Here is a 25,511-nt window from a genome sequence, read left to right on the forward strand (position 1 = left end):
AATGAGGAGACCCCTGCCCAGTGTTGTTGCCTGACTAATCAGTGTTTTTAAAAATGTATTAATTGGGGTGGGTGCAGTGGCTCATGCCTGTAATCCCAGCACTTTGGGAGACCCAAGGGGATGGATCACCTGAGGTCAAGAGTTCGAGACCAGCCTGGCCAACATGGTGAAACCCCGTTTCTACTAAAAAAAACACAAAAATTAGCCGGGCATGGTGGTGGGCACCTGCCCAGCTACTTGAGAGGCAGAGGCAGGAGAATCACTTGAGCCTGGGGGCGGAGGTTGCAGTGAGCCGAAATCGCGCCACTTCACTCCAGCCTGGGCGAAAGAGCGAGACTCCATCTCCAAAAAAAAAAAAAAGTATTAACATGTAATGATTTTATTATTAATATGTAATGTATATTAAATATTTTTAAAAACTTGTATTATATCAACATGTAATGGTTTTATTAATATGTGATAATATTTTTAAAATTTAGTCATTTTCTAATTTTAATATATTTATGTAAAGAAAAAGTCTTAAGAGATCTTCAATAAAGTTAAAAAATGTAAAAGGATGCTAGACCCCGAAAGATTGAGAACTTCTAGTTCAGAAATATTCCAAGTAAGCCACATACAACTTGCTACTTAATCTATTTTCTTTCTTTCTTTTTTCTTTTAGGAGATGGGGTCTCACCCTGTCACCCAGGCTGGAGTACAGTGGTGCCATCACAGCTCGCTGCAGCTTTGAACTCCTGGGCTAAGGATCCTCCTGCCTCAGCTTCCTGAGTAGCTGGGACTGTAGGTATACATGATGACACCTGGCTAATTTTTAAATTGTTTTGTAGACATGGGGTCTCACTTTATTGGCCAGGCTGTTGTCAAACTCCTGGCCTCAGGTGACCCTTCTACCCCTGCCTCCCATCCTAGAGGTATGAGCCACGACAACAAGCACTTGTTCAATTTTCTAAAAAAATAAAAAATGTCTAAAGGCTGTGGGATGATGGCAGGAAAAGTAGAAAAACAGAAAAGTTCAAATAACTTACACATATTCTTTTGACAGCAAGAAGAACTTTTAGTATATATGTTCCTTACAAAAAAACAAAAGGCAAATAAACTGTTGTATAAGAACTTCAACACACACTGTACAATATTCCCACTTTGCTGACATCAGTTATGGAAATTCTTCGTGGTTTACTTGACTATCGCTATCAGTATTTTGCTTCTCTGATCATTTTTATCAACTTCCTCCTCATCGGTTAACTGCTCTCCAAGGTATATCGTATTGTGACATACTGCTGCTGCACAAACATGGCCAGTGTCTTCTTATTAAACATACACAATGCTTCCCTAATTTCTTTTTTTTACCATCTATCTCTGTGTTTTGCATTTTTATTACCTTTATTGTCAGAGACTCCAAAAAGTCCATTGTACTGATTTATCACAATTTGCTTCATTTATTTTTTGCTTATATGGAATTTTACCCAACAGATCTCATTAGAATTTCTAACCTGTTTTTTTTTTTTTCCCCAAGACAAGGTCTTGCTCGGTTGTCCAGGCTGGAGTGTGGTGGTGCTATCACAGCTGTCTGAAGTCTCAACCTCCCAGGCTCAAGCAATCCTCCCACCTCAGCCTCCCAAGTTGCTGAGACTATAGGTGCTTGCCTCTATGCCCAACTCATATTTGGACTTTTTCTATATGTGGGTTCCAGAGGGATGACTGCGAAACATGAGTATGCATGGATTTTGATATATGCAGAGATAGGTGGCTGGAACTAATTCTCTCTGTATACCAAGGGACAACTGTATGTGGTTTTACAATTATGCTGTGGGACACATATTGTTCCATAGCCTTTAAAATAATAATTTGTAATGACAAATAATTTTTAATAGAGTGGAATAATAATATTGATAAAAGTAGCAACTGGCCAAGTGTGGTGGCTCACACCATTAATCACAATACTTTGGGAGGCTGAGGCAGGAGGATGGCTTGAGGTCAAGAGTTTGAGACAGGTCTCGGAAAGAAAGGGAGTCACCATCTCTACAGAAAAATACATGAATTAGCCTAGTGTGGTGATGTGTTCCTGTAGTCACAGCTACTTGGGAGGCTGAGGTGGGAAGATCACTTGAGCCCAGGGAAGCTGAGACTTCAGTGAGTCATGATCAGGCCTCTGCACTCCAGTCTGGGTGACAGAGTGACACCCTGTCTCAAAAAAGTAGCAGCTAACATGAAGTGACCTTTTACCAGGTGCCTATAAATATCATAGTTTAATTTCTTATAACTGTTTATTCCATTTAACTACTCTGTCTTCAATTACTCCTAGATTTTCACTGTGTTTGTACAGTTGACCTTTTGTTTAGATTGAATTGTCTCCCCAAGGTATTTCCAGAAGTAAGATTACTGTGAGTAATGGTGAATGGACATTCTCATTGCCCTTGATGTAAACTGACAAGGTTTTGGGTGCCTCCCAGCTATAATCCCAGCCCTTTGGAGGCTAAGACAGGACGATTGCTTGAGGCCAAGAGTTGGAGGAGGCAGTAAGGTGAGACCCTGTCTCTATTATTTTAAAAAATTGCCAAGCTTTACCCTGGAAGGCTATGTACTACTTAAACACCCCTCATAGTATAAGAAAGTGTCCATTTCACTGCACCTCCGCCAGCACAGGGTATTATAATTTAATAAGTTTTTTTCATTATTTTAAGTAGATAAAAGACCTCATGTTACTTTGTCACATTTTAACATCTTTCCTTAGCTTATTAGCTCTATTTCTTTTCTGTCTGTAAATGGTTGTTGTTGTTTTGTTCTTTGAGACAGGGTCTTGCTCTGTCACCCAGGCTTGATGACTGTAATGGCATAATCATGACTCACTGCAGCCTTGACCTCCCATGCTCAAACTACCCTCCCATGTCAGCTTCCCAAGTAGCTGGGACTGCAAGTGTGCACCAGCACTCTCAGCTAATTTTTTTCTTTTTTTGGTTAGAGACAGGGTCTTGCTGTGCTGTCCAGGCCGGTCTCTAGCTCCTGGCCTCAAGCAATCCTCCTGCGTTGGCTTCTGAAATTGCTGGAATTTCAGGCATGAGCCATGATGTCTGGCCTGTGCTAGTCTTTTATTTTCCAGAGTTCTCTTTACTTTGTGCTAGCCAATCTCTCATTATGCTGTTCCCGTTATAATGAATAATTCTCTGTATTAAATTTTACCACTTTAAACCTTTGAGTGGTTTGTCTCCTGATTGGACTCTGACTAATATGCTAGGAAGGGTCCCAGGAGATAAACCCACACAGATGGGATTTGGGCATAGGTTTGGTTATCCAAGGGGCAGTGCTGAGCTCCTTGTCAATGGGAAATGGAATGCTGGTGATTTCCAGGAAGTGACCTCACAATGACTCAAGCTACCACTTACTGTTGATTGTGATGAAATGCCAGCTGAGGCACATGCCTTGGGAGTTAAGTGGTTGCTGCACTTGACCACTATGAAGACTGCTGTGGGAAGGGTCCTTTTGGATGCACTTGAGCAGGGGTCCCCAACCCCTGAGCCATGGAGCTGTAAGGAGCCACACAGCAGGAGGTGAGTGGTGTCGAGTGAGGGAAGCTTCATCTGTATGTACAGCCACTCCCCTTTGCTCACATTCCTGCCTGAGCTTCTCCTCCTCTCAGATCAGCAGCAGCATTAGATTCTCATAGGAGCTCACACCCTATTTGTGAACCATGCGTGTGAGGGATCTAGGTTGCGCTGTCCCTATGAGAATCTAATGCCTGATGATCTGTCACTTTCTCCCATCACACTGAGAGGATGGGACCATCTAGTCGCAGGAAAACAGGCTTAACACGGCCACTGATTCTACATTATGGTGAATTCTATAATTTCATTATATCTTACAACATAATAGGGGAAATAAAGTACCTAATAAATGTAATGTGCTTGACTCTTTTGGCCCAGCTCCTGCCTCCCAGTGGCCTCTTCAGGCCCAGAACTTTCTCCACTCAGCCTCTACAGACCAAGCTCATGACTCACAATGGCCTATTTAGGCCCATACCATACCTCACGACAGTCTCCGCAGATGAGGCTACTGCCTCACAACAGCCTCCACAGGCACAGCTCCATCGTTACAATGGCCTCTTTAGACCCAGCTCCTGCCTCCCAGCCTTCTCTCCAGGCCCTGAACTTTCTCAAGTCGACCTCACCAGGCCCAGCTCCTGCCACTCATTGGCCTCCCAAGGGCCAGCTTTTGCCTCACGGCCACCTTCCAAGACCCAGCTTCTGTTTTACAGTGGCCTCTTGAGGCCCATCTTCCAACTCCTGGCAGCCTGTACAGGCCCAGCTCCTGCCTTACAATGGCCTCTTTAGTCCCAGCTCCTGCCTCTTTGCAGGAGGCCCAAATGTCTGCAAGTCCAGGCCACAAAATCCAGGGCCAAAATGTTCACAAGTCAGCCTCTCAAGGCCTAGCTCCTGCCTTTCGTTGGCATCTCTAGGCCCAGCTGCTGCCCCCAGGTGGCCTCTACAGGCTGTGCTCTTTCTTCTGACTGTGTCTGGAGGTCCAACTCCTGCCTCAGAACAACCTCTTTTGGCTCAGCTCCTGCCCAGCTCCTACTGGCCTTTGTAGGCCCGAAACTGCCTCAAGTCAAGCTTTCCAGGCCCACCTTCTGCCTCCCAATGGCCTGGACAGGCCCAGCTCCTGCGTGACAATGGCCTCTCCAGGCCCAGCTTTTGCCTCACAGAGGCCTTCCCCAAACAAGGTCCTACCTGCCTCCCAGCAGCCTCAACAGGCCTAGATCCTGCCTCACACTAATCTCATTAGGCCCAGGTCATGCCTCATGGTGGCCTCTCCAGGCCCAGCTCCTGCCCCCCGACAGGCTGTCTGTGCCAGAAACTTCCTCAAGTCGGCCTCTCCAGGCACAGCTCCTGCATCCCAGCAGCTTCTCTGGACCGAGAACTTTCTCAAATCTGCCATTCCAGGCCCAATTTGTGCCTTCTGTCAGCCTCTACAGGCTCAACGTCTGCCTCACAGCAGATTTTCCCAGCCCAGCATGTGCCTCACTGCAGCCCCCTAGGCCAAGCTCCTGCCTTTCAGCAGCCTCTACAGGCCCCACTCCTGCCTCAATGGCCTCTCTAGGGCAAGCTTATGCCTCACAGTGGCCATTCTGGCCCAGCTTTTGCCTTTTGGCAGCATCTCCAGACCCAGAACTTCCTCAAGTGGGCCTGTCCAGGCCCAGCTCTTCCTCCCGGCTGCATCTCCAGGCCCACCACCTACCTCACAACAACCTCTTTCGGCTCAGCTCCTGCCCGGCTCCTGGCAGCCTTTATAGGCCCAAAACTTTCTCACATCAAGTTTTCTAGCACAACCTTCTGCCTCCCGGCAGCTTGAATAGGCCCAGCTCCTGAAAGACAGTGGCCTCTCCAGGCTCAGCTCTTGCCTCACAGAGGTCATCCCTGGCCAAGTTCCTGCCTGCCTCCCAGCAGGCTCAACAGGCCCAGCTCCTGCCCCTGACAGTCTCTCCAGGCCAAAATCTTCCTCAAGTAGGCCTCTCTACAGGCTGATCTCTTGCCTCACACTGGCCTGTTTAGGCCCAGCTCATGCTTCTTGGCAGCCTCTCCAGGCCCAGCTCCTGCATCTTGGCCTCTCCAGGCCCAGCCTCTGCCTCCCGTCGGCCTCTACAGTCACAACATCTGCCTCACAGCAGATTCTTCAGGCCCAGTATCTGCCTCACTGTGGACCCCCCAAGTCAAGCTCCCAACCTTTCAGCAGCTTCTACACACCCAGCTCCTGCCACCCAGTGGCCTCTTTAGGCCAAGCTGGTGCCTCACAAGGGCCTTTCCAGGCCCAACTTTTGTCTCATGGCAACCTTCCCTGGCCAGATTCCTGCCTGTCTCCCAGCAGCCTAGACAGGCCCAGGTCTTGCCTCACACTGGCCTCTACATCCAGCTCATGCCTCACGGTGGCCTCTCCAGGCCCAGCTCCTGTCCCAGGACGTCATCTCCAGGCCCAAAACTTCCTCAAGTCAGCCTCTCTAGTCCCAACTGCTGCCTCCTGGTGGCCTATGAAGGCCCAAAATCTCCTCAAGTTGACCTCTCCAGGCCCAGCTCCTGCTTCCTGTCAGCGTCTACAGGCCCAACCTCTGTCTCATGGCGGCTTCTCCAGGCCCAGCTCTTCCTCTTGGCTGAGTCTACAGGCACAACTGCTGCCTCACAACTGCTGCCTCACAACAGCCTTTTTTGGCCCAGTTCCTGTCCAGCTCACGGCGGCCAATGTAGGCCCAAAACTTCCTCAAGTAAAACTCTCCAGGCCCACCTTCTGCTTCCCGGTGGCATGGACAGGCCCAGCTTTGACTTGAGAACAGCCTCTGCAGGCCCTGCTCTTACCTCTCAGGGGCTTCTCCAGGCCCAGCTCTTGTCTCATGGCAGCTGCCCCAGGCCAAGTTTCTGCCTGCCTGCCAGCAGCCTCAACAGGCACAGCTCCTCCCTCACAGTGGCCCATTTAGGCCCAACTCATGACTGTCGGGCCATTTCCAGGCCTAGTGCCTGCCTCCTGGCTGACTCTTGAAGCCCAAAACTTCCTGAAATTAGCCTTTTGCTCAACTTCTGTGTACTGGCGGACTCTACAGGCAAGCCTCTGCCTCACAGTGGACCCTCCAGACCCAGATGGTGTCTCACTGTGGCATCCTCAGGCGAAGCTCCTGCCTTTCGGCAGCCTCTACGGGCCCAGCTCCTGCCTTGCAATGGCCTCTTTAGGCCAAGCTCATGCCCCATGGCGACTTTTCCAGGCACAGCTTTTGCCTTTTGCAGCCTGTCCAGGCCCAGAATGTGCTTAACTCGGCATCGCCAGGACAAGCTCATCCTCCTGGTGCGTCTACAGGCCCGTCTCCTGCCTCACAACAACCTCCTTTGGCCCAACTCCTGCTGAGCTGCTGGCAGCCTCTGTAGGCCACAGACTTCTTAAAGTAAAGCTTTCCAGGCCCACCTTCGGCCTCCCGGCAGCCTCAGGAATCAAACTATTCCCTCACTGCGGCCAAGTTTCTCCCTGCCTCACGGCATCCTCCGAAAACTGAGCATTTGCCTCACGGTGGCCTCCCCAGGCCACGAATCTGCCTGCCTCCCAGGCAGCTGCTGCCTCACAATGGTCTCTTTAGGCCGAGCTCATGCTAGAAGATGGACTCTCCAGGCACAGCTCTTGCCTCCTGGCAGCCTCTGCAGGCCCAAATTCTCCAAAAGTTGGCCTCTCCTAACTCAGCTCCTGCCTCATGTCGGCCTACACAGGCCCAGACTCTTACCACACAGTAGACCCTCCAGGCCCACCACTTGCCTGAGCATAGCCTCCTAAGGCCAAGCTCCTGCCTTTCAGCAGCCTCTATAGGCCCAGCTCCTGCCTCGCAATTGCCTTTGTAGGCCAAGATCGTGCCGCGAAGTGGCCTTTCCTAGCCTAACTTTTGCTTTTTGACGCATACTCCAGTCCCAAAACTTCCTCCAGTCAGCCAGTCCAGGCCAAGCTCTTCCTCTCAAAGGCTTCTGCAGGCCAAAATCGTTCTGAAGTCACCCTCTGCAGGCCCAGCTCCTGCCTCCAAGTGCTGTGTAGGCCAAGCTAATCCCTCACAGCACACTTTCCAGGCTGAGCATTTCCTTTTGTGCATACTCTCCAAGCCCTGAACTTACTCTAGTTGGCCTCTCCAGGCCAAGCTCTCCCTCCCAGTGGCCTCTACAGGCCAAAATTGTTCTCAAATCAGCCTCTCCAGGGCCAACTCCTAGCTACCGGTGGCTTCTGCACGCCAAAATCGACCTCAAGTCAGCCTCTCCACACCCAGCTCTTGCCTCTAAGTGGCCTCTGCAGGAGCAAAACTTCAAGTCGGCCTCTCCAGGCCCAGCCTCCTGCTTCCCGAGGGCATGTACAGGCCCAGCCTCTGCCTCACAGCAGACTCTCCACGCCCAGCTCTTCCCTGTCTGTGGCCTCTCCAGTCCAAAGCTGTTCCTGCCTTTAGGCAGCTTGTACAGGCCCAGCTCCTCCGTCACGGTGGTCTCTTTCGGCCCAACTCATGCCTCTTGCAACCTACCCAACTGTCAGTTTCTGCCTCACACTGGCCTGTTGAGGCCCAGCTCATGCCTCTTGTGGCCTCAACGGGCACAGCCCCTGCCTGACGGTGGCCTCTACAGGCCCGGAGTCTACCTCACAGTGGGCTCTCCAGGCCCATCTCTTCCTAACTGTGGCCTCCTGGGGCAATGCTCCTCCCTCTCAGGAGCCTCTGCGGGCCCAGCTCCTGCCTCCCAGTGGCCTCTGTAGGCAAAGCCTGTGCCTCAGGGCAGCCTTTCCAGGCCTAGCATTTGCTGCTTTGCATCCTCTCCAGGCCCTGGACTTCCTCCAGTCGGCCTCTCCAGGCCGAGCTCTTCCTCCCAGCGGCCTCTGCAGGCCCAGACTGTCAAGTCAGCCTGTCCAGAGCCAACTCCTGCCTCCTGGCAGGCTCTGCAGGCCCAAGTCATCCTCAAGTCGGCCTCCCTAGGCCTAACTCCGGCCTCTCGGCGGCCTCTCCAGTTGCAAAAGTTCCTCGAGTCAGCCTCTCCAGGCCCAGCTCCTCCTGTCTCCCAGTGGCCTCTTTCGGCCCAGCCCAGCTCATGCCTCCCGGCGGCCTTTCCAGGCCCCGCTTTTGACTTTCGGCGGCCTCTGCAGGCCCCGAACTTGACGTCCAGTCAGCCTCTCCAGGCTCGGCCTCCTGCCTCCCAAAGGCTTGCACAGGCCCAGCCTCTGCCTCACAGCGGACTCTCCACGAACAGCTCGCTCTCGCCTCACTGCGGCCTCCCGAGTCCAAAGCTCCTGCCTCTCGGCCGCTTCGGCAGGCCCAGCTCCCGCCTGCCAGTGGCCTCTTCAGGCCCATGGGGCTCATTCCTCACAACGGCCTTTCCAGGCCCAGTTTTTCCCTTCCGGCGGCCTCTCCGGGCCCAGAAGCTCCTCAAGTCGGCCTCTCCAGACCCACTTGCAGCCTCCCGGCGTCCTCTCCGGGCCCAGCTCTTCCTCCCGGCTGCGTCTGCAGGCCCGACTCCTGCCTCCCAACAACCTCTTTGGACTCAGCGCCTGCCCAGCTCCTGGTGGCCTTGGTCGGCCCACAGCTTCCTCAAGCCAAGCTCCCCAGGCCCAGCTCAGGCCTCACGGTGGCCTCTCCAGGCTCAGCTCCTGCCCTCCGACAGCGTCTCCAGGCCCCAAACGGCCTCCGGTCGGTGGGCTCCTCCAGGCCCAGCTTGGGCCTCCCGGCGGCCTCTGCAGGCCCAAGTGGTCCTGAAGTCAGCCTCTCCAGGCCCAGCTCCGGCCTCCCAGCAAGCAAGCTCTTTTGGCTCAGCTCCTGCCCAGCTCCCGCCGGCCTTTGTAGACCCTGAACTTTCTCCAGCGAAGCTCCTCAGGCCTACCTCCTGCCTCCCGGTGGCCTGTACAGGCCCAGCTCTGGCTGGAGAACAGCCTCTGCAGGCCCCGCTCTTGCCTACCAGGGGCGTCTCCAGGCCCAGTTCTTGCCTCACGGCGGCCTCCCGGGACCAAGTCCCTGCCTGCCTCCCGGCAGCCCGCGTGCAGTCCAGCTCCTCCGTCACGGTGGCCTGTTGAGGCCCAACTCATGCCTCTGGCACCCTTTGCAGAGGCGTGAGCCCCTGCCTCACACTGGCCTCTCTCACGCTGAGAGAAGTCCTCCCTCACACTGGCCTGTTGAGGCCCAGCTCATGCCTCTGTTGGCCTCTCCAGGCCCAGGCCCTGCCTGTTGGCCTCTAGAGGCCCAGCCTCTACCTCAACAGTGGGCCCTCCATGCCCACCTCTTGCCTCGCCGTGGCCTCCTCGGGCCAGGCTCCCGCCTTGGGGCGGCCCCCGCAGGCCCAGCTCCTGCCTCACGGCCCTCCGGAGGCCAAGCTCATGCATCAGGGCGGCCTCTCCTGGCCTGGCGTTTGCTCCTTTGCATGGGCTCCAGGCCCTGCATTTCCTCCAGTCGGCCTCTCCAGGCCCAGCTCTTCCTCCCGGCAGCCTCTGCAGGACCAGACTGTCGTCAAGTAGGCCTGTCCAGGGACAGCTCCTGCCTCCCGGCGGCCTTGTAGGCCCAGACTGTCATCAAGTAGGCCTGTCCAAGGACAGCTTCTGCCTCCTGGCAGCCTCTGTAGGCCCAAGTCGTCCTCAAGTCGGCCTCCCCAGGCCCAGCTCCGGCCTCTCGGCGGCCTCTCCAAGTGCAAAAGTTCCTCGAGTCTGTCTCTCCAGGCCCAGCTCCTCCTGTCTCCCAGTGGCCTCTTTCGGCCCAGCCCAGCTCATGCCTCCCGGCGGCCTTCCCAGGCCCCGCTTTTGACTTTCCGCGGCCTCTGCAGGCCCCGAACTTGACCTCCAGTCGGCCTCTCCAGGCCCGGCCTCCTGCCTGTTGGTAGCCACTAGAGGCCCAGCCTCTCCCTCAACAGTGTGCCCTCCAGGCCCACCTCTTGCCTCGCCGTGGCCTCCTCGGGCCAGGCTCCCACCTCGGGGCGGCCTCTGCAGGCCCAGCTCCTGCCTCACGGAGGCCCTCTGGAGGCCAAGCTCATGCGTCGAGGCGGCCTCTCCCGGCCTGGCGTTTGCTCCTTTGCATGGGCTCCAGACCCTGCACTTCCTCCAGTCGGCCTCTCCAGGCCCAGCTCTTCCTCCCAGCAGCCTCTGCAGGACCAGACTGTCGTCAAGTAGCCCTGTCTAGGGACAGCTCCTGCCTCCTGGCAGCATCTGTAGGCCCAGACTGTCATCAAGTAGGCCTGTCCAGGGACAGCTCCTGCCTCTCGGTGGCCTCTGCAGGCCCAAATCGTCCTCCCCAGGCCCAGCTCCGGCCTCTCGGCGGCCTCTCCAGGTGCAAAAGTTCCTCGAGTCAGTCTCTCTAGGCCCAGCTCCTCCTGTTTCCCAGTGGCCTCTTTCGGCCCAGCCCAGTTCATGCCTCCCGGCGGCCTTCCCAGGCCCCGCTTTTGACTTTCCGTGGCCTCTGCAGATTCCGAACTTGACCTCCAGTCGGCCTCTCCAGGCCCGGCCTCCTGCCTTCCGAAGGCCTGCACAGGCCCAGTCTCTGCCTCACAGCGGACTCTCCACGCCCAGCTAGCTCTTGCCTCACTGCAGCCTCCCGAGTCCAAAGCTCCTGCCTCTCGGCCACTTTGGCAGGCCCAGCTCCCACCTGCCAGTGGCCTCTTCAGGCCCATGGGGCTCATTCCTCACAACGGCCTTTCCAGGCCCATTTTTTCCCTTCCGACTGCCTCTCTGGACCCAGAACCTCTGGGCCCACTTGAGGAGATGCAGCCAGGAGGAACAGCTGGGCTTGCAGAAGCTGCCATGTGGGAGGCAGAGGCTGGGCCTCCTGAAGTTGGCCTCTCCAGACCCACTTGCAGCCTCCCGGCATCCTCTCCGGGCTCAGCTTTTCCTCCCGGCTGCGTCTCCAGGCCCGACTCCGGCCTCCCAACAACCTCTTTGGACTCAGCTCCCGCCCAGCTCCCGGCGGCCCTGGTTGGCCCACAACTTCCTGAAGCCAAGCTCCCCAGTCCCAGCTCAGGCCTCACAGTGGCCTCTCCAGGCTCAGCTCCTGCCCTCCGATGGCGTCTCCAGGCCCTGAACGGCCTCCAGTCGGTGGGCTCTTCTATGCCCAGCTTGGGCCTCCCGGTGGCCTCTGCTGGCCCAAATCGTCCTGAAGTTGCCCTCTCCAGGCCCAGCTCCGGCCTCCCGGCGGCTTCTCCAGGCGCAACGCGTCGTCAACGAGGGCCCCTCCAGGGCCAGCTCCTGCCTCTCGTCGGCCTCTAGAGGCCCAGCCTCTGCCTCCCGCATGGCGGCCTCTGTAGGCCCAGACTGCCCTTGAGTCAGGCTCTCCAGGGCCAGCTCCAGCCTCCCGGCAGACTCTGCAGGCCCAAGTCGTCCTCAAGTCGGCCTGGAAGTGGGCCTGGAAGAGCTGCACGTTGGCCTCCCCGGGCCCAGCTCCGTCCTCTCGGCGGCCTCTCCAGGTGCAAAACTTCCTCGAGTCAGCCTCTCCAGGTCCAGCTCCTCCTGCCTCCCAGTGGCCTCTTTCAGCCCAGCCCAGCTCATGGCTGTAGGCAGCCTTCCCAGGCCCTGCTTTTGACTTTTGGCGGCCTCTTCAGGCCCAGAACTTGATCTCCAGTCAGCTTTTGCAGGCCCGGCATCCTGCCTCCCGAAGGCCTGCACGGGCCAGGCCTCGGCCTCACAGCGGACTCTCCACGCCCAGCTAGCTCTCGCCTCACTGTGGCCTCCCCAGTCCAAAGCTCCTGCCTTTCGGCCGCTTCAGCAGGCCCAGCTCCCGCCTGCCAGTGGCCTCTTTAGGCCCAGCTCATTCCTCACAATGGCCTTTCCAGGCCCCGTTTTTCCCTTCCGGCAGCCTCTTGGCCTCTAATTTTTTTATCTTTTGTGTATAAATCCCAAAATATGGAATTTTGGAATATTTCCACCATTATATAAATATTTTGGTAGGTAATTTATTTGGAGTGAGTTTCTGCACCAAGCCCGAATTTTTTATTTTATTTTTCTTATTATTTGGTGTTAAACAGGTTTAATGACAGTCATGGCAACTTTTTGGCACAATAGAAAATATCGCCCATGATCAACGTGTTCTGTTCTGGGGAAGGGGGCAAAGGCAGGGTGAATCACTTTCTTAAAAAGTACAACTCAAGTTGGGAGTGCAGAGGGAATCGGGAGAAAACCCTCCTGCTGCCTGTGTCGAAGTGCAGGAGCCCCCACCCCCATACTCACCTGAGTCCAGCCCCTCTGGAGAAAGAAGGGGTGCATGAACTCCCCCTATTCCACAGGCACCTCCCTGTGGCCCAAGGCCCTCTTCACACTCCATCTTTTAGCCCCAGCAGGAGCTATTTTCCGAAAAGTGAAAAACTCTGAAGGTCCCACACTTCATGGTATGTACAGGGGCTCAGAGGAGGGAAACTGCCCAGCTTTCCCCCGGCACAGCTGCAGGGGTAGGGGGTATATATAAGAGGAGCAGGCCTTGGCCAGGCGTGGTGGCTGACACCTGTAATCGCAGCACTTTGGGAGGTGGAGGCCGGTGGATCACGATTTCAGGAGATCGAAATCAGCCTGGCCAAGATGGTGAAGCCCCGTCTGTACTAAAAATACAAAAATTAGCCGGACGTGGTAGCGTGCACCTGTAATCCCAGCTACCCGGAAGGCTGAGGCAGGAGAATGGCGTGAACCCGGCAGTAAGAGGTTGCAGTGAGCCAAGATCTCACCACTGCACTCCAGCCTGGGTGACAGAGCAAGACTCCGTCTCAAAAGGAAAAAAAAGGCATTATTCCTTCCCAAACTGAAAGGATTAAATGGCTTTACCCTGGAGAAGATAACCATCCTGCCTTCCATTGCTACCCCCACATAGTGTCCATGTTCTCAGGGGGTACTGTGAGTCCTGGGATCTTCTTTGGGGTCGCCCACCTGCCTGTGGTAGTTATGGAGGGACCCAGGTGTTGAGGCAGGGCTGGGGTGTCCCCTTCCAGCCAGGTTGTCGAGGCCCCAGCTCTGGGGCAGAGGCAGTGGCAGGGCAGCCAGGGTTGCGCCAGAGCCTGAGCAGGGTGAAGTGGGGTCAGGCAGGGCTGGGAGTCAGGGCAGGGGCAGCAGCAGTGGACCCACTATGCACACATCTTTTTCTCCAAGGTTTGTGTGCAGAGCATCCTGCCCATGCTGCCCCAGCAGCTTCAGTTGGCACCTGCCCCAGTCCAGCCCCTGGGACCCATGCAGCGGCTCCCAGCGGCCCTGCACCCACCACCAGCATCCGTTTCACCTGCAGTTGAAGATCCGTGAGGTGCCCAGAAGATCATGCAGTCATCAGTTCCACGGAGCAGCCCGCGAGGCTGAGGCTCCTCCCACTGGACCGCCCCCCAACTGGCACCACTGCTGCCCCTGCCCCTACTCTCAGCCTCACGTGACTCTTGGGCAGAGGCAGTGGTGGGGCAGCCAGGGCAGTGTCAGAGTCTGAGCCAGGTGAGGTGGGGACAGGACCCCCACAGGGCTGGGAGTCAGGGCAGGGGCAGAACAAACCTTGGAGGGGAAGATGTGTGCATAGTGGGCCTGGAGAGCGGCTGTGGCGTAGTGGACAGGAAGAAGCAGTGGGCCTGGAAGAGCTGCACGATCAGGGCCGGCACTGGTCCAGGGCGCGTGCAGTGAAGAGGACAGCGCCTTCTCGGTCTCCGGTTCCCTGAGCCCGTCCTTGGCTTCTCCACCTGTACAGGCAAAGGGGAAGCTGTCCCCATCACACATGGCACACTTGGGGGTGTTGGGCTTTGGGCTGCAGATGGAGCATCTTCTCATCTTGCATTTGGGCGTGGTGGGGTCGTCCAGTGCGGGATCCATGTCCGTGGGGTTTCCTCTGCCCCAACCCCCAAAGCCCAGTCAGTTTCTCCTCTTCAGGCTCTGCCCCCTGGGTGGCTCAGCCCAGCTCCTGCCTAGGAAAGCCTTAGTGTTGGGAGGGACTGCGATGACTGAGGGGCCTGGTAGCTCCAGGTCGCCCACACTTTCAGGTCTCTTGCACCAGAAGGTGGAAGGATCCATTGGGAGGAAACAGGTCACCTTGGAAGGCATCCCTGGGCCCCCATCCCCAGGGGTAGGGGCCGTAGGGGGCCCACTCTGCTGCCCTGACCAGACTCCTGGGCTTTGAAGGCTCCTGGGCCCAGTAAGAAGGAGGTGGGTGCCAAGGTTGAGGAGGAAGCATCCGAGTGTGTGTAGGAGGAGGAGGGGGTGGGACCATGGACTTTGCCAAAAACTGCAGATGGATCGGGGGACCCTGGGGGCTCAGGATCCAGCAAGGGGCGGCAGGAGTAAAGGAGGAAGGAATGACAGGTGCAAATACCTTCCCACCAAAGCCCTTGTTGCCCTCTGGCTCCTCCCCAGAGCTGTCACCACTCTCAGTCGGTCACCCACTCCTTGAACTTGAGATCAGTGTCAGTGGTGCTAAAGCCATCATCAGCAATGACATCGTCACCCCCTCCTCCTCATGGATGACCATGTGCTCCTCATCACTCACTATGTCGTCACTGGCCATGTGCTGGGAATGAGCAGCTCAGGCGGGCAGCAGCAGGGCTGCCCACTGGTCACCTCCCTCACCAGGGGCTGCAAAGTGGCCTGGAGCTTCATACTGAGTAGAAGGCTTTGGGCCAGAGTATGATGCAGTGCCAGACACCACTTGTGTCAGTTCCTGTAGTGCCTGACGGTCTATTTCCCTGCCGTCCAGGCTGTGTACACCCCTGTGGGAGAAGGCTTGGGCCAGGCTGAGCCAGGTTCCCTGACTGTGTGCAGCCGTTCTGCCCCACAGAAGCTGCTCCTTGGTATCCGAGCTCTGGAGTGTCTGGGCTGCAACTGACAGGAGTTCAGAGGGCACCCCAGGGGCAGTGGCAGTGCTCATCTCTGAAATACTCCGCTCCCACGAGCCCTTGTACACTCCTGCTAGCCCCTGGCTTGTGGGCTTGGCCTCTGAGCTGGACTTCTTTCGGTCCTTGTTGCAAGTGGGCCACCTTCACCTGGAAGGCCAGGTTTTGGTACTTCTGCATCTCATTGGGCCCCAGGGTGTACCACCGCTCTCTCAGGATCTGGCTGACGGTCCGGTTTTCCTGGTTGGGGTGACCCTGGTGCGCCCTGCCAGGGCCTGGTGCCACTTGCTGAAGATCATGACCGCCACTCATGGGCCACCGGATGTGGTCCTTGTCCCATTTGTTGGGGCTGCATCCATCCTTCTCAGAAGATGAGTCCTGTTCCTTGCGCAGGGCACTGAGGGACTGGGCCTGACATCATCTGAGTGGTAGAGGCAACTGGGTGTCAGGAGACATGACGGAGAGGAAAGCATCATCGTGGTCATTCTCTGTCTCACTGTCCAGCAGGGACTCCCCTGAGGGGCCCAGGGCTCCTCCTCCATGGTGGGAGGTGGGCCCTTACCAGGTTCCACCACCCCCAAAGTGTGTGGGGTTCTGGGCCCTGGGCTTTCAGGGAAGGTGGCTCCAGGGGGCCACCCAGGGTCAACACTCCCTGTCCCACCTGGTGGATGCTCATGAGCAACAGCTGCCAACTTGGCAGGTTGTTTGCTCTGGTTGGAGGCCACTGAGTGACTGGCAGGTTGCTGGGCCTCGTGTGGCTCCAGGGAGGGGTCAGGAAGGGGATGGAGTACCAGGGGAACACGGCCATAGAGTGAGGTTCCACATTTCTCCACACGAACACGCTGACGCCACGGGAGGCCTCGCTGGACGCAGGCCTGTGGGCTGAGTACTTGGTCCGGGCAGGGGGTTCCTGGCAGGGGCTCACACGTCCTCAGCCCCCTCCTCAGCCAAGGTGTCTTGGGCCCAGAGAAGGGGGTTTGGAGAGGAGCAGAAGGCCAGGCCTCAAGTTTTGTTTTTTGTTTTTGAAATGTAGTTTGACTCTTGTCACCCAGGTTGGAGTGCAGTGGCACAATCTCAGTGGCCTTCATACCTGGCTAATTTTTTGTATTTTTATTAGAGGTGGGGTTTCACCATGTTGGCCAGGATGGTCTTGACCTCCTGACCTCAGGTGATCCACCCACCTCAGCCTCCCAAAATGGGATTACAGGCATGAGCCACCGCTCCCAACTTCATTCATTTTTACTTGAAGAACTCCCTTAAACATTTTTTTAAGGTAGACCTAGTGGTCCTGGTGGCCGCCGTGACGCATGAGCTTGGCCTCCGGAGGGCCTCGGCGAGGCACGAGCTGGGCATGTGGAGGCAGCCCCGAGGCGGGAGCCTGGCCCGAGGAGGCCATGGCGAGGCAAGAGGTGGGCCTGGAGGGCCCACTGTTGAGGTAGAGGCTGGGCGTCTAGAGGCCGCCAACAGGCAGGGGCTGGACCTGGAGAGGCCACCAGAGGCATGAGCTGGGCCTCAACAGGCCAGCGTGAGGGAGGACCTCTCTCAGCATGAGAGAGGCCAGTGTGAGGCAGGGGCTCACGCCTCTGGACAGGGTGCCAGAGACATGAGTTGGGCCTAAACAGGCCACCGTGAGGGAGGAGCTGGGCCGCTCGCGGGCTGCCGGGAGGCAGGCAGGGACTTGGCCCCAGGAGGCCACCGTGGGGCGAGAGCTGGGCCTGGAGAGGCCCCTGGGAGGCAAGAGCGGGGCCTGCAGAGGCTGTTCTCCAGCCAGAGCTGGGCCCGTACAGGCCACTGGGAGGCAGGAGGTAGGCCTGAAGAGCTTGGCTGGAGAAAGTTTGGGGCCTCCAAAGGCCAGCGGGAGCTGGGCAGGAGCTGAGCCAAAACAGGTTGCTTGCTGGGAGGCAGGAGCTGGGCCGGGAGACACAGCCAGGAGGAACAGCTGGGCCTGGAGAGGCCGCCAGGCGGCAGGCAGAGGCTGGGCCTCTAGAGGCCGATGGGAGGCAGGAGCTGGCCCTGGAGGGGCCCTCATTGAGGACGCGTTGCACCTGGAGAGGCCACCGGGAGGCCGGAGCTGGGCCTGGAGAGACCGACTTCAGGACGACTTGGGTCTGCAGAGGCCGCTGGGAGGCCCAAGCTGGGCCTGGAGGAGCCCACCGACTGGAGGCCGTTTGGGGCCTGGAGACGCCATCGGAGGGCAGGAGCTGAGCCTGGAGAGGCTACTGTGAGGCCTGAGCTGGGCCTGGGGAGCTTGGCTTGAGGAAGCTGTGGGCCTACCAAGGCTTCCAGGAGCTGGGCAGGAGCTGAGTCCAAAGAGGTTGTTGGGAGGCAGCAGTCGGGTCTGGAGACGCAGCTGGGAGGAACAGCTGGGCCCGGAGAGGCTGAATGGAGTAAATTCAGGGCCTGGAGAGGATGGGGCCCCACTCCTCTGACTGTGGCAGAGGAGCCTCTGTCTCCCTCCTGGCTGCTTCTCCAGGCTCAACTCTTCCTCCCGGCTATGTCTCCAGGCCCAAATCCTGCCTGACAACCAACGACCTCTTTTGGCTCAGCTCCTTCCAGCCTTTGTAGGGCCAAAACTTTCTCCAGTCAAGCTCTTTAGGCCCACCTCCTGCCTCGCGGTGGCCTGCACAGACCCAGCTCTGGCTTGAGAAGAGCCGCTGCAGGCCCCACTCCTGCCTCCCAGGGGACTGTCCAGGCCCAGCTCTCGCCTCACGGTGCCTTCCCAGGGCCCAGTTCCTGCCTGCCTCCCGGCAGCCCCGACAGGCCGAGCTCCTCCCTCACGGTGGCCTCTTTAGGTCCAACTCATGCTTCTTGCATCCTGCCCTGATGTCAGCTCATGCCTCACACTGGCCTCTCTAGGCCGAGGTCCTCCCTTACGCTGGCCTGTTGAGGCCCAGATCATGCCTCTCGTGGCCTCTGTAGGCCCAGCTCCTGCCTGTCGGCGGCCTCTACAGGCCCGGCCTCTACCTTATGGTGGGCACCTCCAGGCCCAGCTCCTGCCCAGCTCCTGGCGGCCTTTGTAGGCCAAAAACTTCAAGCAAAGCTCTCAAGGCCCAGCTCGGGCCTCACTGTGGCCTCTCCAGGCTTGGCTCCTGCCCTCTGGTGGCATCTCCAGGCCCCAGACTTTCTCCAGTTAGCTTCTTGAGGCCCAGCTTGGGACTCCCGGCGGCCTCGGCTCCTGCCCTCTGGTGGCATCTCCAGGCCCCAGACTTTCTCCAGTTAGCTTCTTGAGGCCCAGCTTGGGACTCCCGGCGGCCTCTGCAGGCTCAAATCGTCCTGAAGTCCTCTCCATTTCCAGCTCCGGCCTCCCCACGGCCTCTCCAGGCACAGCACATCCTCCAAGTGGCCCCTTCAAGGCCATCTCCTGCCTCCCATTGGTCTCTACAGGCCCAGCCTCTGCCTCCCTCATGGCTGCCTCTCCAGGCCCAGCTCTTCCTCCCAGGTCCATCTACAGGCCCAACTCCTGCCTCACAACACACCTCTTTTGACTCAGCTCCTGTCCAGCTGTCCTAAGCCTTTGTAGGCCCAAAACTTTCTCCTGCCAAGCTATTTAGGCCCACCTTCTGCCTCACGGTGGCCTGTACAGACCCAGCTGTGGCTTGAGAACAGCCTCTGCAGGCCCTGCTCTTGCCTCTGAGGGGCCTCTCCAGCTCCAGCTCTCACCTCACTGTGGCTTCCCGGGACCTAGTTCCTGCCTGCCTCCCGGCAGCCTCGACAGGCCCAGCTCCTCCCTCAGAGTGGCCTGTTCAGGCCCAACTTATGCCTCTGGCCACCTTCCCAGAGGTGTGAGCTCCTGCCTCACGCTGGCCTCTGTAGGCCGAGGTCCTCCCTTATGCTGGCCTGTCGAGGCCCAGCTCATGCCTCTCCTGGCCTCTCCAGGGCCAGGCCCTGCCTGTTGGTGGCGTCTAGAGGCCCAGCCTCTACCTCGCAGTGGGCCCTCCTGGCCCACCTCCTTCTTCACCGTGGCCTACTCAGGGCAAGCCTCCTGCCTTTCGGCAGCCTCTGCAGACCCAGCTCCTGCCTCCCAGTGGCCTCCATACGCCAAGCTCATGCCTCACAGCAGCCTTTCCAGGCCTAGCGTTTGCTCCTTTGCATCCTCTCCAGGTCCTGAACTTCCTCTAGTTGGCATCTCCAGGCCCAGCTTTTCCTTCCAGCAGCCCCTGCAGGCACAAGTCGTCCTCAAGTCGCCCACCCCGGGCCCAGCTCTTGCCTCTTGGCGGCCGCTCCAGGTGCACAACTTCATCAAGTCGGCCTCTCCAAGCTCAGCTTCTCCTGCCTCCCAATGGCCTCTTTAGGCCTAGCCCAGCTCATGCCTCTCGGCAGCCTTCCCAGGCCCAGCTTTTGACTTTTGTCTGCCTCATCACGCCCAGAACTGGACTTCCTGTCGGCCTCTCCTGGCCCAGCCTCCTGCATCCTGAAGGCCCGTACAGACCCTGCCTCCGCCTCACAGCTGACTCTCCACACTGAGCTCTTGCCTCACTGTGACCTTCCCAGTCCAAATTCTTGCGTTTCAGCAAGTTTGACAGGACCAGCTCCTGCCTTCAAATGGCCTCTTTAGGCTTACCTCATTCCTCTCAACAGCCTCTCGAGGTCAAATTTTTTCATTTTTGCAGCTTCTGTAGGCCCAGAACTTTCTCAAGTCTGCCTCTCCAGGTCCAGTTGCTGTCTCCAGGCATCCACTTCTTCCCCTTTTCTTCCTACATTTTGTGCCTAAAGGTTCAGCTTTTGCCTCACAACATCCTCTTTGGATTAGCTCCTGTGCAGCTCCTCGCCTTTGTAGACTCAAATCTTTCTCAAGTTGAGTCCTCCGGTTTCACTGCCTTCCTGGTGGCTCCCTGAACAGGCCCAGCTTTTGCCTGACAATTGCTTCTCCAGGCTGCCTCAACAGACCCAGCTCTTGCCTCACACTGGCCTCTCTAAGCCCAGCTGCTGCCTCTCACTGTCCTCACCTGGCTCATCTCTTTCCTCACATCTGCCTCCCAAGTCCCAGCTCCTGTCTCACAGTTGTCTCAGTTATACCAGCTCCTTTCTCATGATGGCCTCTTCTGGCCCATCTTCGGCCTCATAGTGGCCAGTTGAACCCATGATGGCCTCTTCTGGCCCATCTTTGGCCTCATAGTGGCCACTGGAACCCATCATCTGCCTCATCATGGCCTCTTCTGGCTTTGCTTTTGCTTCGCAGTCACCTTTTCCAGATCCCGCTTTTTAGTCTTTAATGGTCAACAGCATCAAGGAGCCTAAAGCTTCCCTGGACTCTTATTTGTTGGTAACTTCACTGCACAGCAGAGTGCCTTAGCAAAACACCTGTCTCTTCTTTTAACCTTGACAGTGGATTTCTGACAAATTTATAATAAATTCTGCCTGCGTGGTTTCATAGTGATGTTTGTTTTATTTAGTGTCTCATAGTTTTTCTTGTCTTCTTTGGGTGGGAGTCAGAATGAGCCTCTGCTTGGGCCCTTTTTCTTTGCTCTGGACATGGTAGCTTCTCACTTCATGTTTTCTATATTTATATTGTTTTACAGTTATCTTTTTTTGTTTTGTTAGGGTCTTGCTCTGTCACCCAGGCTGGAGTGTAGTCGTGTGATCATGGCTCACTGCAGCCTTGGCCGTTTGGCCTGAAGTGATTCTCCCAACTCAGCCTCTTGAGTAGCTGATGCTACAGGCACATGCCACAATGCCTGGCTAATTTCTAATTTTTTCTGAGAAGTTGGTTCTCACTTTGTTGCCCAGGCTGTTCCCAGACTTTCGGACACAAGCAATCGTTTTGCCTGAGCCTCCCAAAGTGCTGTGATCACAAGCACGAGCCACCATGCCTGGCCTGCTATTTGCTTGTCATGAACTATTAAGAATTTACTTTTTCATTAATATACTATTTCTATATAGATTTATGTATATATAGATATTTTACATTTTTCATGGATACCAATTTTTTCCCTTTTTTTGAGGCAAGGTATGACTTTGTCATTAAGGATGGAGTGCGGTGGTATGACCCCGGCTCACTGCAACATCTTTCTTGGCTTAAGTTATCCTCCCATCTCAGCCTCCTGAGTAACTTTGACCCCAGGTACAAGCCGCCATGCCCAGGTAATTTTTATATTTCTTGTAGAGAGGGGGTCTCACCATGTTTCCAAGGCTGGTTTCAAACTCCAAGTCTCAAGTGATCCTTCCCCCTCAGCCTCTTGCAGTGCTGGGATTACAGGTGGGAGCCACCACACCTGGCCTACCATTTTCTTTTCGTGGATCATTAGGAATTTACTTTATACCAGCACGGTGACTCATGCCTGTAATCCCAGCACTTTAGGAGGATGAGGTGGGTGGATTACGAGGTCAGGAGTTCAAGACCAGCCTGGCCAAGATGGTGAAACCCCGTCTCTACCAAAAATACGAAAATTAGCCTGGTGTGGTGGCAGGCGCCTGTAGTCCTAGCTACTCCAGAGGGTGAGGCAGGAGAATTGCTTGAACATGGGAGGCAGAGGTGGCAGTGAGCTGAGATCATGCCACTGTACTCCAGCCTGGGTGACAGAGTGAGACTCTATCTCAAAAGAAAAAAAAAGAATTTATTTTTTTATTAGTATAATGTAAATACATAAATGTGTGTATATATTCATATGTGAATATATGTGTGTATGTATCTTCACAGCACACACACACACACACACACACACACATATACATTGTGAAAGATATATTTGAATACCTAGAAATTGATAAGCTTCTTCCAGGTTTTGAAACCACCCTTAGCACAAACACGAAAGAAGTACAAACTATCATTATTAATGACCATGGACCAAGATGACCATGAGTCAATAGTACTTTGTACCTCAACCACCTTCCAGCAGAGCATCTCAAAGGGCTGGATATATCTGAACATCACATGCTTTCACACAGACTAGGATGGTTTGTAATTATTACTTCTATTAAAAACTCAGTGTGATCCTTGTCAGGGTGAAATCATACTATTTCTCAAATCATAGAGATACTGAATAACAGCTTTGGTCAAGAAATAGGTATTGCATTTGGTTTGTCATGACAAGCTCCTGGCCTAGGCAGATGGAATATAGCAGAAATGTGTGTGTGTGTGTGTGAACATTCTTGCGCACAGATGTGGGGGTGGAAGTGGGGGGATTGAATTTGATAAAACCAGCAGGGGGCAGGCTGCTGGAAAGGGGGAAATTCTTTTGGCAGCAGCTGTGTATCTCTAGAACCAGGAAATGCTTGTAATCCACATTTTTGTCTCCTGGAAAATAAAGATTATAAGGGCCAGGCGCGGTGGCGTATGCCTGTAATCCTAGCACTTTGGGAGGCCAAGGCAGGTGGATCACGAGATCAGGAGATCGAGACTATCCTGGCTAACATGGTGAAACCCAGTCTCTATTAAAAATACAAAAATTGGCCGGGCGCGGTGGCTCACGCCTGTAATCCCGGCACTTTGGGAGGCAGAGGCGGGTGGATCACGAGGTCAGGAGATCAAGACCATCCTGGCTAACACGGTGAAACCCCGTTTCTACTAAACATACAAAAAATTAGCCGGGCGTGGTGGCGGGTGCCTTTAGTCCCAGCTACTCGGGAGGCTGAGGCAGGAGAGTGGCGTGAACCTGGGAGGCAGAGCTTGCAGTGAGCCAAGATTGCACCACTGCACTCCAGCCTGGGCGATGGAGCGAGACTCTGCCTCAAAAAAAAAAAAAAAAAAAAATTAGCCGGGCTTGGTGTCGGGTGCCTGTAGTCCCAGCTACTCAGGAGGCTGAGGCAGGAGAATGGCCTGAACCTGGGAGGTGAAGGTTGCAGTGAGCCGAGATGATGCCACTGCACTCCAGCCTGGGTGACAGAGCGAGACTCCATCTCAAAAATAAAACAAAATAAAAAAATAAATAAAGATTATAATTCCTGCCTTGATATGTGGACTATGTGATCTGCTATATGCAAAATATCTGGTATATAATAGGTGCTGAATTAATACTACTTTCTGTACCTCATTCTTAATCATTGCTTAATTTTAAAAAGTTTAGAGTGACTACTGCTTTTGTAAAAAATATTTTTAATTATTATATAAAATCTAAGTCCTGTAGAAAAGTACAAAGCAGGCCGTGTGCTATAGCTCACACCTGTAATCCCAGCACTTTGGGAAGGCAGGGTAGAAGGATTGCTCAAGGCCAGGAGTATGAGACCAGCATGAGGAACATAGCAAGATCCCATCTCTATAAAAAATTGAAAACCAGTTATAGTAATGTACACCTGTAGTCCCAGCTACTTGGGAGGCTGAGGCAGGTGGGTCACTAGAACCCAGGGGTTTGAGATTGCAACCTGGGTAACAGAGTGAGACCCTGTCAGAGAGGGAGAGCGAGAGAGAGAAGAGAAAGCAAAACAAGAAAAGTACAAAGAAGCAAGTAATAAATCATGAAATTTTCAACCACCAAAAAATAACTTAACATTACGTGATATGACCAGGCCTGATAGCTCATGCCTGGCTGAGGCATGAGAATCGCTTAAGTCTCGGAGGCAGAGGTTGCAGTGAGCCAAGATTACACCATTCCACTCCAGCCTGGGCAACAGAGAGAGACTCTGTGTCGAAAAAAAAAAAAAAAGTGATAATTCACACCTCTTTTTGTGCAAAAAGGTAGTTAAGTAAGTAGATGTATTAATGGATTAAAAATAACTTTGCCTGGTGCAGTGGCTCACGCCTGTAATCCCAGCACTTTCAGACGCTGAATTGGGCAGATCACGAGGTCAGGAGATCGAGACAATCCTGGCCAACATGGTGAAACCCTGTTTCTACTAAAAATAGAAAAATTAGCTGGGCATGGTGGCGGGTGCCTGTAATCCCGGCTACTTGGAAGGGTGAGGCAGGAGAATCACTTGAACCTGGGAGGAGGCGTAGGTTGCAGTGAGCCAAAATTGCACCACTGCACTCCAGCCTGGCAACAGAGAGACACTGTCTCAAAAAAAAAAAACTTTACATATTTTATATGTGTTTTAGTTCAAATATATATAATATTTATTTTGCTTGATACAACAGAAGCTGAAGAAACTAAAGTAAGGTGGGAGAATTTCTGAACTTCAGATAAAAGTTTACATGAAGGTCATATCTTTTTATTCAACATTCATTAAAATTATGAAAAAAGATACAAAAGTATCATGATTCTTTTTAACCTGCAGTTTCTATTTTCACCTACAGCTGCTATATTTTTGGAATTGATGCATGTTTGAGAGTTTCTGTTTAATGCGTTTATACTTGAATAACTATTCTATTATTATTATTATTATTAGTTGAGACAGAGTCTTGCTCTGTCACCCAGGCTGGAGTGCAGTGGTGCTCACTGCAACTTCTGCCTCCCGGGTTCAAGTGATTCTCCTGCCTCAGCCTCCTGAGTAGCTGGGATTATAGATGCACGCTACTATGCCCAGCTGATTTTTGTATTTTTAGTAGAGACAGAATTTCACCATTTTGGCCAGGCTGGTCTCGAACTCCTGACCTCAAGTGATCCACCCTCCTTGGCCTCCCAAAGTGCTGGGATTACAGGCGTGAGCCACCACAACTGGCCTGGGAGAATATTCTTGATTCATTTTCCTTTTCTTTGTTCTTCCTTTAAGTTCTGACTTTATTGTCATCTAGCTCTAGCTGGGGTTATGGGAAGCTCTGAGGCTGGCTGGAGGTTCTTCTCACATGTACTTATGTTTTCCTGCCCAAAGGCCAGTGGAGTACTTTCTTTATCATTGAAGCTCAGTAGCTTAGCCAGGGTTGGCTCGAGGCCAGTCATTCCTTACTAGATTTTCCAGACCTCAGCTCACACATCACCTTGGCAGAGAAATCCTCCCTCATCCTGTGGAGAGGGAGGATTCATTGCCTCATTCTGCCTGGTTCCCTCAAAGCAGATATCACACTCAAAAATCAGCTTGCTATTTACTGAATTGCTTGCCTACATATCCTCCTCCCAAACTCACACCAAATCAGAACAAAGGCTCCCTGCAGCAGGAGTCCCATCTTAGTCATTCTCAGAACCTAATATAGTACTTGGCACATAGTAGGAGCACACTAAATGTCATTAGAATGAATAAGTATCAAGGGCCCGGGTGCAGTGGCTCATGCCTGTAATCCCAGGACATTGGGAGGCCGAGGCAGGTGGATCACCTTGGGTTAGGAGTTCCAGACCAGACTGGCCAACATGGTGAAACCTCGTCTCTGCTAAAAATACACAAATTACCTGGGCATGGTTGTACACA

General features: G+C 54.6%; 4 pseudogenes; 3 read left to right on the forward strand and 1 right to left on the reverse strand.

Annotated features, from left to right (window-relative positions):
• The first annotated feature begins 8,066 nt into the window (after positions 1 to 8,066).
• Positions 8,067 to 8,612, forward strand: LOC134730790 (putative uncharacterized protein FLJ44672; annotated as a pseudogene).
• A 1,053-nt stretch (positions 8,613 to 9,665) lies between these two features.
• Positions 9,666 to 10,273, forward strand: LOC134730789 (putative uncharacterized protein FLJ44672; annotated as a pseudogene).
• A 67-nt stretch (positions 10,274 to 10,340) lies between these two features.
• Positions 10,341 to 10,908, forward strand: LOC134730791 (putative uncharacterized protein FLJ44672; annotated as a pseudogene).
• Positions 10,909 to 14,322: 3,414 nt separating this feature from the next.
• On the reverse strand, positions 14,323 to 20,441 carry LOC117978095 (protein capicua homolog; annotated as a pseudogene).
• Positions 20,442 to 25,511: the final 5,070 nt, after the last annotated feature.

This window comes from Pan paniscus, chromosome 6 (assembly GCF_029289425.2).
Source record: "Pan paniscus chromosome 6, NHGRI_mPanPan1-v2.0_pri, whole genome shotgun sequence".
NCBI lineage: Eukaryota > Metazoa > Chordata > Mammalia > Primates > Hominidae > Pan > Pan paniscus.